This window comes from Pan paniscus, chromosome 4 (assembly GCF_029289425.2).
Source record: "Pan paniscus chromosome 4, NHGRI_mPanPan1-v2.0_pri, whole genome shotgun sequence".
Classification (NCBI taxonomy): domain Eukaryota; kingdom Metazoa; phylum Chordata; class Mammalia; order Primates; family Hominidae; genus Pan; species Pan paniscus.
The window spans coordinates 133,893,383-133,906,511 of NC_073253.2; the positions used below are offsets into that span (position 1 = coordinate 133,893,383).

The 13,129-nt window shown below is 46.1% G+C and overlaps 1 long non-coding RNA gene, 1 other non-coding gene and 1 pseudogene across 2 annotated transcripts in view; all 3 read left to right on the forward strand.

The window, feature by feature from the left end:
• LOC100985188 (uncharacterized) overlaps window positions 1-13,129 on the forward strand; it is a 105,601-nt gene that overhangs the window by 7,496 nt on the left and 84,976 nt on the right. The gene's annotated exons all lie outside the window — the stretch shown is intronic.
• On the forward strand, window positions 1,284-5,934 carry LOC117974311 (large ribosomal subunit protein uL1-like; annotated as a pseudogene).
• Window positions 4,966-5,069, forward strand: LOC112439983 (small nucleolar RNA U13). The gene has a single exon (XR_003028197.1). It is a non-coding gene; the product is annotated as a small nucleolar RNA U13 (small nucleolar RNA).

Sequence of the window (13,129 nt, forward strand, 5' to 3'; positions counted from 1 at the left end):
CAGGTGTGTGCCACCATGCCTGGCTAATTTTTTGTATTTTTAGTAGAGATGGGGTTTCACTGGGTTAGCCAGGATGGTCTCAATCTCCTGACCTCGTGATCCGCCCACCTCAGCCTCCCAAAGTGCTGGGATTACAGGTGTGACCCACTGCGCCCAGCCAGGGTTTTCTTAACATTAGTGACTTTATTTTAATCTTGACAACTTTCACAGAACTTAATTGTAGTCCCTTAATCCATAGTTGCCTCTGATTCTGAACTGCCCAGAGAAAAAGGACGTTAGTTGGTTGGTTCCCTGGGTTTTTTTCCTTCCAGTCATTTATTCACAACTGGTGTCACACACTGGAGATGTAAGAACAGAAAAAATCGTGGTACCTGTCCTTCAAGAACCACAGTCTTGTAGGGGTGACAGGGATAGAAACCACAATACAAGCCTGGGTGCAGTGGCTTATGCCTGTAATCCCAGCACTTTGGGAGGTTTAGGTGGGTGGATCACCTGAGGTCAGGAGTTCGAGACCAGCCTGACCAACATGGTGAAACCCCGTTTCTACTAAAAATACAAAAATTAGCCGGGTGTGTTGGTGCGTGCCTGTAATCCCAGCTACCTGGGAGGCTGAGGCAGGAGAATAGCCTGAACCCGGAAGGCGGAGGTTGCAGTGAGCTGAGATCATGCCATTGTACTCCAGCCTGGGTGACAAGAGTGAAACTCTGTCTCCCATCCCCCACCCCTAAAAAAGAGATCACAGAGTAGAATTTAGTGGAGGCAATTGTTCCAGGGTCCCAAGTCCAGTAGGGCTTAATAGCTATCTCCTATCCTGGTCCTCAAATGAGGAATTCTTTTCTCCCTTCTTCCCTTCCTTTCTTCCACAAAGATGTAGTGAGTGCTGTGAGTTAGGTCTGAGTTAGGTCCTGCGAATACATAAATGAACAAATACCACCCCATGCTTAGAGGAGATCATGGACTAGTTATGTTCTTCCCAGACTCCATGCTAGGGTATTCACTGGTCCATTTCACTATCATGATGAAATGAGAAAAAGCAAGAGACAATGTAGTGAGTCTTTAAATAAAATTAAATGTATTCAATATAAGATCTTTTCTCTTTAGTTTGAAGTTATATTCTTATGTACATTCTTTCCTCAAAACATGTTGATAGTAGATGGTAGTCATCACTGATTTGTTTGTTTATTTCCTTGCTCGCCAAAATGAAAATTAAGCAATCTTTTGTCACACCACAAAAAGTACGTGTGTGTGTATTAAGTGTTGTTACTGGTTAAAGATTCATTTCCTCATTTCAAAAGTGGGATTAAGGCGGGGCACGGCTGTAATCCCAACACTTTAGGAGGCCGAGGCAGGTGGATTACTTGAGGTCAGCAGTTTGAGACCAGCCTGGGCAACACGGTGAAATGGTGAAACCCCATCTCTACTAAAACTACAAAAAAATTAGCTGGGCGTGGTGGCACATGCCTGTAGTCCCAGCTACTTGGGAGGCTGAGGCAGGAGAATTACTTGAGCCTAGGAGGCGGAAGATGCAGTGAGCCGAGATGGCGCCACTACACAATAGCCTGGGAAACAGAGCGAGACTCTGTCTCAAACAAAACAAAACAAAAAAACAACAACAAACAAAACCAAAGTTGGACTAAGAGTGACCCTTTCTCATCTAATAAAGTGGACCTTATACAGGGAACATGGATTTACCAGACATGACAAATGCAGGCTCTCATGCCACTCCCCACTCTCCTTAGACTCAGAAGGGAGGAAATGGGAGAGCCCCAGGCCTCAAGAGAGGCAGGATTAACTCTTTTCTTGTTATCCCTGCACAAGACACCAAGAGCAGCAGCCTCTTGAGACCCTGTAGGAGGCAGTGCGTGAAGTCCTGGACAGGAACCAGTGCAAGTGCCAGAAACTTTCGGGAACAGTGGAGCTACAGATCAGCTTGAAGAACTCTGACCCTCAGAAGGATGAATGCTTCTTGGGCGCTGTCATCTGAAGTCCACTCGCCGCCCCACGTTCTCCACGTGTGTCCTGGGGGACCAGCAGCACAGGGTTGAGGCCAAGCCTGTGGGTATCTCCTACGTGGACATCGAGGTGCTGAAGAAACTCGACAGGAACAAGAAGCTGCTCAACAAGTATGATGCCTTTCTGGCCTCAGGGTCTCTGATCAAGCAGATCCCACAAATCCTGGGCCCAGGCCTAAATAAGGAAGGCAGGTTCCCTTCCCTGCTGATGTACAGTGAAGACATGGTGGCCAAAGTTGATGAGGGGAAGTCCACAATCAAGTTCCAGGTGAAGAAGGGGCTCTGTCTGGCATGGCTCTTGGTCGTGTCAAGATGACAGACGATGAGCTTGTGTACAACGTCCATCTGGCTGTCAACTTCCTGGTATCATTGCTCAGGAAGAATTGGCAGAACTTCTGGGCTTTACACATCAAGAACACCATAGGCAAGCCCCAGTGCCTGTATTAAGGCACATTCTAATAAATCTTAGTGCCACAAAGAGAGAGACAGAGAGAGAGAGAGAGAGAGAGATAAACAAAGAGAGAGAGAGAGATAAACAAAGAGAGATTCGGGATTCAGCAATCTCCTTTCTAGACAAGGGCTGCTCCCCCTGACACCACAGAGGAGATGGCTGATGTTCCAGGAGTCTACAGGCCCAAGAGACCTGGGTTCATCCCATCTCGTTGGAGAAGGACAGCAATTCTACAGAGGGACCCAGCGGGAAAAGCTGGTGAAACACGAATAGGCTGCCCCAGGGAGGAGCCTCTGGCTCTTTTATAGGGTAACTGAATATGGTCACCAGCTTTTATCAAAATTAGCCAGGTACTCAGAGTTTCCAACGGCCCAGGCACAAATAATCCACAAACCAATCACTTCAAATTATATCCCTGAAATAGTCACATGCATGCTCTCAACATACCATTAGCACCTAAACTCAAACTATGACACACCCACAAGTCTGCATCACCCTGCTTATAACTTAAAGCTTGTGGGTTTAAACTAATTTAGGAGTCAGTCTGGGGACCAAAGGGGGAAAGTCTTATAATGAGGTGGTGATTTGCTTAGGGAGGAGAATGCAATGCATGCGTGACATCCAGAGGCTGGGAACTAATCGTCTCATAGGAGAGGTAAGTGTGTAAGCAGGCTGGGCGCAGTGGCTCACGCCTGTAATCCCAGCACTTTGGGAGGCTTAAGGTCAGGAGTTCGAGACCAGCCTGGCCAACATGGTTAAACTCCTGAGATCAGGAATTGAAGACGAGCCTGGCCAACATGGTAAAACCTCATCTCTGCTAAAAATACAAAATTAGCTGGACATGGTGGCACACGCCTGTAGTCCCGGCTACTCCAGAGGCTGAGACAGGAGAATGGCTTGAACCCAGGAGGCAGAGGCTGCAGTGAGCCAAGATCGTACCACTGCACTCCAACCTGGTGACAGAGCGAGACCCCGTCCTGAAAAAAAAAAAAGAAAGGACCATGGTGTAGGGGTAGGGTGGTGAGTTTAGCATGGGTAGAGGTGATGGGCATCTGGTGGAAGTACCTGAAAGGTACTAGAAAGGGAGGTTGGAGCCTGATTGTGAAGGGCCAGACCACGAGTAGGTTCTCAGGAAGCAGAGCCAAAGGGAGGGCTGCCGACCAGTGACCTATGGAAGCTGGGAGAGTCTTTCCCAAGGAGCTGACCCTTGGGGTGCGTTTCTTTTCTCATCTCTGCCTTAAGGCTCTCTTGTCTCTTTTCTTTCCCCCGCCCCACATTCCTATGCACGCCAGGCCCAAAGCATCCTCACAGGCTGCTGCTCTAATTACTTCATCCCATTTTAATTCTGCTGAGTTAGGAGCCTGTGAACTCAAGAGGAAATTCATGCAAAATACCCAACAAATTGGATGTGCTGGTGTTTTAGAACGCCAGGTCTGACCCTATCTGCCCCCTTCATCCTCTCTTCCTGTGGCCCTGCTCCTGACCAATCTCAGCTTGAGAAATCAAAGGTAGAATGTGCTGGTGAGAAGAGAGGGTGGCATTGATTGAGAAAGATGTTGAGTTTCACTGAATTGTTTGAGCCATTGCTTGGGATGAGGACAGGGTGGAGGCTTTCTGATGGGAGGCTTCTGTGGGAACCTTTTTGGAACTGATGGAGTCCATCTCTAGAGCTCCAAAATACCACGTGTGTTTGTGAGTTGTAATGTTTCCTTGTCCCTCAAGATACTTACAAGTTAGGAGAGATTTCTTATTCCAGCTGTTTGTCCACGGAGATGATAAATCATTTAAAACAAATGGATGGCTGTTTTCTTTCTTTCTTTTTTTTTTTTTTTTTGAGTCGGAGTCTCGCTCTGTCGCCCAGGCTAGAGTTCAGTGGCGCGATCTCAGCTCACTGCAACCTCCACCTCCCAGGTTCAAGCAATTCTCTAGCCTCAGCCTCCCAAGTAGCTGGGACTACAGGCACATGCCACCACGTCTGGCTAATTTTTGTATTTTTAGTAGAGATCGGGTTTCACCATGTTGGCCAGGCTGGTCTTGAACTCCTGACCTCAAGTGACTGGCCCACCTTGGCTCCAGAATGTGCTGGGATTACAGGCATGAGCCACCATGCCTCGTGGATGGCTATTTTAAAATCAGTGATTCTCGAGTTTGAGACAGTCTGGGCAGCAAGGCAAAATCCTGTCTCTATTAAAAAATACAAAAATTAGCTGGGTGTGGTGCTGAACTCCTGTAGTCCCAGCAACTCAGGAGGCTGAAGTGGGAGGATGGCTTGAGTCCGGGAGACAGAGGTTGCAGTGAGCTGAGATTGCATGACTACACTCCAGCCTGAGCAATAGAGCCAAAACCTGTCTCAAAAACGAAACAAAGCAAAAAAATAAGTGATTCTCAAATTTTTCGGTCTCAGGACTCCATTATACTCTGAAAAATGACTGAGGTCTCCAAGAGCTTTTGTTTATGTGGTTATTGCTATTGATATTTACTGTATTCAAAATGAAAACTGGGATCCTTTTGTAGTTCATAAGCATGATGATTGGGTTTTCATGCTTGTGTGTGAGATGTGCTTCCCTCAAACCTTGTTATGATGGTGGCACATTACCCATCTGATGTGAAAAAAAAAAAAAAGAAAGAAAGCCTGAGAAGTTGAAAGAATATTTATTAATCCATTTAAATTTAAAATACCAAAAATAAACCATAATGTGTTAACATAACTAACACATTTTGGTGAAAAAAGTACTATATTTTCCCCCTAAAATAGTGATAAAATTGGCATGTTTTACATTTTTACAAATCTCTAATAACTGGCTTAATAGAAAATACCTGGATTCTCTTATCTTATTCTCTTATTACAATTAATCCATTTCTTTTTTTCTTTTCTTTTCTTTTCTTTTTTGAGATAGTCTTTCTCTGTCACCCAGGCTGGAATGCAGTGGTGTGGTGTGATCTCAGCTCACTGCAACCTCTGCCTCCCTGGTTCAAGCCATTCTCTTGCCTCAGCCTCCCAAGTAGCTGGGATTACAGGTGTGCACCACCACACCTGACTCATTTTTGTATTTTTAGTAGAGACAGGGTTTCACCATGTTGGCCAGGCTGGTCTCAAACTCCTGACCTCAAGTGATTCACCCACCTCAGCCTCCAAAGTACTGGGATTACAGGTCTGAGCCACCATATCTGGCCTAATCAGTTTCAATATGTTGTTTTGGTTGAACTGGCCTCAAGTGATCTGCCTGCCTTGACCTCCCAAATTGCTGGGATTACAGGCATGAGCCACCGTGCCTGGCCAATGCTGTTATTTCCTAAATATCTCTTTAATCCATAACATGAAACAAATCTGGCCTCACTGAGTTAGAAAAGTGAGGAATATTTTAGTCTTCAGATAATTGTGGATATTTTTCTTGGACACTACACCAAAAGTTGACACACAGCAGTTTTTTCTTCTTTTCTTTTTTACTCACCACTATATTAATGAGGAAACATAGTAGTTTCATAAAGGTATGTGGAATCTAAAATCATGTCAATCAATTCCTATTCTATTACATTAAAATCCATTGGTTTATCTTGAACTTTGAAGAGATTTTGTAACATTGTGTTTTGGTCATTTGGAAAATATAGGTCCACTGAATTATACATAGCTTCTAAATGCTGATGCATTTCATTATACAATACTTTAAAATCACATTCATTATATCACTATCAATCTCATCAAAGAAGTCTTTAGGAATTCGGAAGTTTTCAAGTTCATGGTGACAGATATAAGTGTTCCAAAATTCTAATTTTTCACTTGAAAGCTTGAATTTTATTATTGGCAACAAATACTGTCAGTTGTTTCCCTTGAAGTAATAAGCTTACTTTGTTCATTTTTGGGAAACTATCTGCCAAACACTCAAATTTGAATAATCATAGTTTGTCTCTCCATTATATTTTCAAGTAAAAATAATTCTCCTTGCTGGGTGCCATGGCTCACACCTGTAACCCCAACACTTTGGGAGGCCGAGACAGGAGAATCACTTGAGCCCAGGAGTTAGAGACCAGCCTGGAAACAGAGTGAGACCCTGTCTCTACAAAAAATATACAAAGTTAGCCAGGTGTTGTGGTGTGTGCCTGTAGTATCAACTACTCAGGAGGCTAAGGTGGGAGGATCGCTTGAGAATGGGAGGTCGAGGGTGTAGTGAGCCAAGATCACACCACTGGACTCCAGCCTGGGTGACAGAGTGAGAACCTGTCTCAAAACAAAAACAAAACAAGAAAAACCTCAAAAAACAAAACAAAACAAAAACAACCAAAAACACACACACACGCACACACACAAAAACAGAACAAAACAAAATGGTGCTCCATGAAAAAAGAGGCTAATTCTGCTTGAAACTCAAACAATTGCAGAAGTGCTTTTCCTGGAGACTATCACTGTACTTGGGATACAGCAGAAATGCTTTATGTGTACTTCCTATTTCATCAGAATATATATATATATTTGAGACGGAGTTTCCCTCTTGTCGCCCAGGCTGGAGTGCAATGGTGAGATCTTGGCTCACTGCAACTTCCTCCTCCCGGGTTCAAGTGATTCTCCTGCCTCAGCCTCCTGAGTAGCTGGGATTACAGGCATGAGCCACCACACCCGGCTGATATTGTATTTTTAGTAGAAACAGGGTTTCTCCATATTGGTCAGGCTGGTCTCGAACTCCCAACCTCAGGTGATCTGCCTGCCTTGGCCTCTCAAAGTGCTGGGATTACAGGCATGAGCCACTGCGCCCAGCAGAATATTTTTTAAAAAGTACCCAAGGATTGAGATTTAGTAGAAATTAATAATCTTTACCATTTGATGAAGAACATTCCTAAGTAAACGTGAAATTTTTTTAGTGCATGTGCATGGCAGTGAAGTGTACTATGAATACTAGCACAGGTTAGCACAACTGCTTCGATTTGTTTTGAGGTGCAGTCTGTTTTACCCACCATTGCTTTTGCACCATCAGTGCAAATGTCAACACAATGAAAAAGGCAAATCGTATCTTACACTATTATGAAAATAGTTTTAGCGGGGCACGCTGGATCACGCCTGTAAATCCCAGCACTTTGGGAGGCCGAGGTGGGAGGATGATGACTTGAGCCCGGGAATTTAAGAACAGCCTGGGCAACATGGCAAAACTTATCTCTACAAAAAATACAAAAATTAGTTGGGTATGGTGGTGCACACCTGTGGTTCCAGGTACTCGGGAGACTGAGGTAGGAGGATCACTTGAGCCTGGGGAGGCAGAGGTTGCAGTGAGCCAAGATCGCACCACTGCACTCCAGTCTGGGCAGCAGGAGGGAAAGCCTGTCAGAAAAAAACAAAAAACAAAAACAGAAAAGGAAAGAAAATAGTTTGAACTTCACAGACCCTTGAGAGGGTCTTGGGGGCCTCCTCAGGGTTGCATGGAGCACACTTTCAGATCCACTGCCCTAAATGACGTGTCTGAGTTCCTGAGAGTTGGTCCTAGGCCTCTTTTCTTCTCACTCTACTCTCTCCTTAAGTGAGCTCATCTACTGCCTTTGAACTACCTCTGAGAAAATGAACCACACATTTGTCATCTCCAGCCGTGACCTCTCCCTGGAGCTCCAGACTGTGTATCCAGCTGCCGGCTCAATTTTGGCAGTTGGGTGTCCCAAAGGCAATATGTCTAAGACTTTACTTCTGGTCTTCCATCCATTTATATAAGCCCAAATCCTTATTGTCACCATGTTCCTCCTCACCCCGTATCTAATCAATCATTAAGTCCTGTAAATGCTGTTATTTCCTCTTCCTTTCTCTCTCTTTCTCTCTCTCTCTTCCTTCCTCTTTTGCTTCCTTCCTTCCTTTCTTTTCTTTCTTTCTTTCCTTTTTTCTTTCCTCCCTTCCTTCTCTCTCTTTCTCTCCTTCTTTCTTTTGAGACAGAGTCTCACTCTGTCACTCAGGCACAATCTTGGCTCACTGCAATGTCCCAGGTTCAAGGGATTCTTCTGTCTTAGCCTCCTGAGTAGCTGGAATTACAGGTGTGCACCACCATGCCCAGCTAATTTTTGTATTTTTAGTAGAGACGGGGTTTCACCATGTTGGCCAGGCTGGTCTCGAACTCCTGACCTCAAGTGATCTGCCCACCCCAGCCTCCCAAAGTGCTAGGATTACAGGCGTGAGCCACTGCACCCGGCCAATGCTGTTATTTCCTTAATATCTCTTTAATCCATAACTTCTGTCTCTACCACCATCACCACTACCAAAGCAAGATACCATTACCTCTTGCTGCATTACCACAACAGGCCTCCTTCAATCTGTTCTCCTCATTATAACCAGAGCAATCTTTTCAAAATGCAAATCTGATTATGCCAAAACCTTGTTTAAACCCTTCAACAACCTCCTATTGCTCTCAAAATAAAGGTCCAAATCTTTAACATGGTCTGTTTCCCCAGTCTAGGTCAGATTCTTAAAGTTCTCATAGAATCATGCCCCCTTCTTTCATAATAGTCATCGTCGTTTGTATTTGTATATTCATTAGTAGGATTATTTGATTATTATCTCTCTCTGATGAGACTATAAGTTCTGTGAAAGCAGAGACAACCACATGGTAGATATTTTATAAATATTTGCTGAGTCAATGATTCAATGAGGCCTAGGACAACTCCTCTGAGCATGGAGTAACCACTGAGAAATAATTCTTCTGCCCTAGGCCCTCGAGTTGGAGAAGACCTATTTTCATTCTTATCGTCTCACAGCATTTCAAAGAAAAATGCTGCTTTGTCCAGGCATTCCATCATAGTGTCTTCCTAAGCATGAGGCACATTTATCTTCCTTTTGACATAGGCGCCCTCTTTGCTCCCCATCACTCATCCTGCCAGTGGTTCTTGAAGTGGGTTAGCAATACTGGTTCTTCAGGATTATAAGAGAGGGGACTGGGGCTGGGCGTGGTGGCTCACGCCTTAATCCTAGCACTTTGGGAGGACCATGCTGGAGAATCGCTTGAACCCGGGAGGCAGAGGTTGCAGTGAGCCAAGATCGTGCCATTGCACTCCAGCCTGGGTGACAGAGGGAGAATCCGTCTCAGAAAAAAAAAGAGAGAGAGAAAGAGAGAGGGGACTCTTTCTCTCCTACTAGGTGGTTGGCTAGGAGGCCCATTTCTGCAATAGAGAACAAAATGTATTAAGAGAGAACAAAGGAAGAACAAAGGGAACAAGAGAGAACAAAATATGGCCTTTCCTATAGAAGGGAAGGGAAGGGAAACCAACGTTTATCGAGCAACTACTGTGTGCCAGGCACTTTGAGACTTTTGTTGTCCCCTTTCATCTTTTTTTGGAGTTCCAGTGGGCTTTTAATCTTTACAACAACCCTATGAGGTAGGAGTTATGGTCCCATTTGTATAGATGAGAAAACAACGGGCCCAGAGAGTTTAAGTAACTTGCCTAAAGATACACAATATAGTGTATTTGTCCTGTTTACCTACCTACCCTAAGACCCCTTCTAAGGAACTTTGTACTGGCAAAGATTTTGCAGCAGGCCATATTACATACCATATGACATCATCCCTACCCCAGTAGTTTATATCACTACTTACCTACCCCTGCCTCTTCTGCCCTAGGTGATTAGACCAGAGGGAGGTTCTAACCTTAGCCATGTTGGTCCATGGGCTAGCCAGTCACCTCTGACTTATTGCCTGGTACAGAAAGACAACTGGCCAGTAGGATTCCCTCTTAGTAACCTCAACCTGAAGCAGAGTTCCCCAGCAGGGAGCACAGACTGGGAGAGATGCAGACACACCCAGTGTGGCAGAATCACATTGAGGGTGGGCAGAGCCTGAGAAGGAAGAGCCGTGACCTTATTTTCACTCCTTAAGAGCCCCTGAGGAGTCTTTTTTTTTTTTTCATTTTATTTTTTTTGAGATGGAGTCTTATTCTGCCACCAGGATGGAGGGCAGTGGCCCTCCACTTCCCGGGTTTAAGCGATTCCCCTGCCTCAGCCTCCCGAGTAGCTGGGACTACAGGTGCGTGCCACCACACCTGGCTAATTTTTGTATTTTAGTAGGGACAGGGTTTCACTATGTTGGCCAGGCTGGTCTTGATCTCCTGACCTCGTGATCCGCCCGCCTCGGCCCCCCAAAGTGCTGGGATTACAGGCATGAGCCACCATGCCCGGCCCCCTGAGGAGTCTTGAATCCAGATTCCTCCTCAGCTTCAGCACCTGCCCCTGGGGTTTCCTGACAGGCCAGAAGTGGTTCTGCATGTATTTTTATACTAAGCTTCTGTGCCTGAGCTAACTCAAGGGGTCTCTTTTTCCATAAGAGTCTACCTCAAATGGGTACAGAGTGACAGGGTCAGGATTGAAACCCAAGCCTGTCTGTTTCCCTAGCTTATCCTCCTTTCACTATTCCACAGAGGGTGAGCCCTTGAGCGGTGTCAAGCGCCCACTGCCTGGGAATGAGCACAGCCAGCTTTGCAGCAAGGCACTAATTTAAAGAAGAGTGTGAGGAATCCTCACTTTCTGAACACTCTGAGGTGGGCCAAAGACTAACAGCGCCTGGCCTTGCTTTGGGAAGCTTTCCTGAGAAGTACAAGCCATGCCGTCTAGAAACCTTCCCACTGTGGGCCACAGTTCAGTGTGTGACATCATGTATGAAATCACTAATCATCAGTGACATTACTCGATGATGCCATTTCCATAATGACCCTAAATCTTGATCAGCTCAGGATGGGAAACCACAGAGAGCCTGGGAATTAGGCAGACCAGGATTCCAGTCCTCTTCCTGACTGTTTGTCCTTGGGAAAGGCAGCACTGCTTTTCCTGTCTTTCCTCTCAGTGTCCTTGTCTGTAAAAACTGGGAGCCAGGCAGGGTGGCACGCACCTGTGTTCCCAGCTACTCAGGAGGCTGAGGCAGGAGGATCACTTGAGCTCAGGAGTTCAAGACCAGCCTGGGTGACATAGCAAGACCTTGTCTCAAAAAAAAAAAAAAAAAAAAAAAAGAAAGGGGGGATATTTCCTATCTCAGAACAAAAATCACAGGAGATAAATATGCAAGATCCTGCACTGAAGGGAGTTGGTGTTTAATGGGCACAGAGTTTCAGTTGGAGAAGATGAAGAAGTTCTGGAGAGGGATCATGGTGATGGTTGTATAACAGTATGAGTGCACCTAATGCCACAGAACTGGACACTTTAAAATGGCTAAAATGGTCGATTTTAAAGGAAATAAATACACACATATATATTTCCTTTTTGTTTTGAGAGGGAGTCTCACTCTGTTGCCCAGGCTGGAATGCACTAGCACGATGTTGGCTCACTGCAACCTCTGCGTCCCGGGTTCAAGTGATTCTCCTGCCTCAGCCTCCCAAGTAGCTGGGATTACAGGCACCCACCACCATGCCTGGCTAATTTTTGTATTTTAGTAGAGGTGGGGTTTCACCATGTTGGCCAGGCTGGTCTCGAACTCCTGACTCAGGTGATCCACCCGCCTTGGGCTCCCGAAGTGCTGGGATTACAAGCGTGAGCCACTGTGCCCGGCCTATGTTACCTATATTCTACTACAATGACAACAATAAAAAGACTTTACCTTGGGCCCCTCATGTAGCAGGTACCTTAGAAATGCTGATTTTTCATCTTTATCCCATGTAGCAGAAGCCAAGGTCCAGTTAATCCCGGTGCCCTTAACCCAAGGCAACCCTCTGGCCTCTCCTTCAAGACTCTGAGATGTAGAGCCCACCACAGCCCCCTGCCCCAGAGAGCTGGAAGCCCATCAGAGCAATGAAGTAAAGTCTCCAGACCTGGGAGATCAGGACACTCCTATGAACTGGCACTTTCAAGGAAAGAGCCCAGGACCTGGGACTGCTGTGGCTGAGAAGAGCTGGGCCCAAGACTTGACCAGGTCCGTCCCCAAGCCCCAGGACGCCAGGCCCGTGGGGCAGTGTCCAGGGTTCTGTCTGCTGAGACCCTCCCTCGCTGGAGAAAGGAGCACTTGGTGGGCTTCTCATCAGGAAAGAGGAGATGGTTGAGCTGCATCTCCACTGAAAACTCCAGAGTTCATCTGGGAGGGCTCCTTTTTCTCCAGCCATCAGTTTTCTGACTAGCAATGCTCATTGTGTGCTGCGTAGGGCTGGCCTGGTTCCTCTTCCTTATAGCAGCCCCCTGCCTCCTCCAAACCCAGTGCCTGTGTTAATATGATAATGCCATGATAGTGGCCAGGAGATGGTTTTGCCTAACTGATTAGGCCCTCTGGAGTGGCATCTGGGGCACAGGCTTAATTCTCCCTGGCAAGGAGGCAGCCAGGGCCCAGGGCTGGAGAGCACAAGGCACTGGCTGGGAAATTGCATCTGGGAAAGCACTGAGGGGGAAAATTGGAAGTATCAGAACTTCCCAGGTTGCTATTCCACAGAGGCCAAACATTGTTAGCAGCAGCACTAATTATGATCCAGGAGAGTCAGGCCTGGCTGCCTAGCCTGCCAAGGCAGTCCTTGAGAGCGGCCTTGGGAGCCAGTAGGGCAGAGGCAGAGATGCAGGCAGGCTGGGGCTCTCAGCAACAGGGTGAATTTGGGAGAGGAAAAACTGCAGAGCCCTTCAGACCCATGTGGAAGGGGGGCTGGATAGACTGAGTTGCTGGGTGCCTTCATGTCCTTTAGAAGGCTTAGAACTATGATAGGAAGGGTGGAAATTAGATGCTTTAATGATTTCTACCTGCCA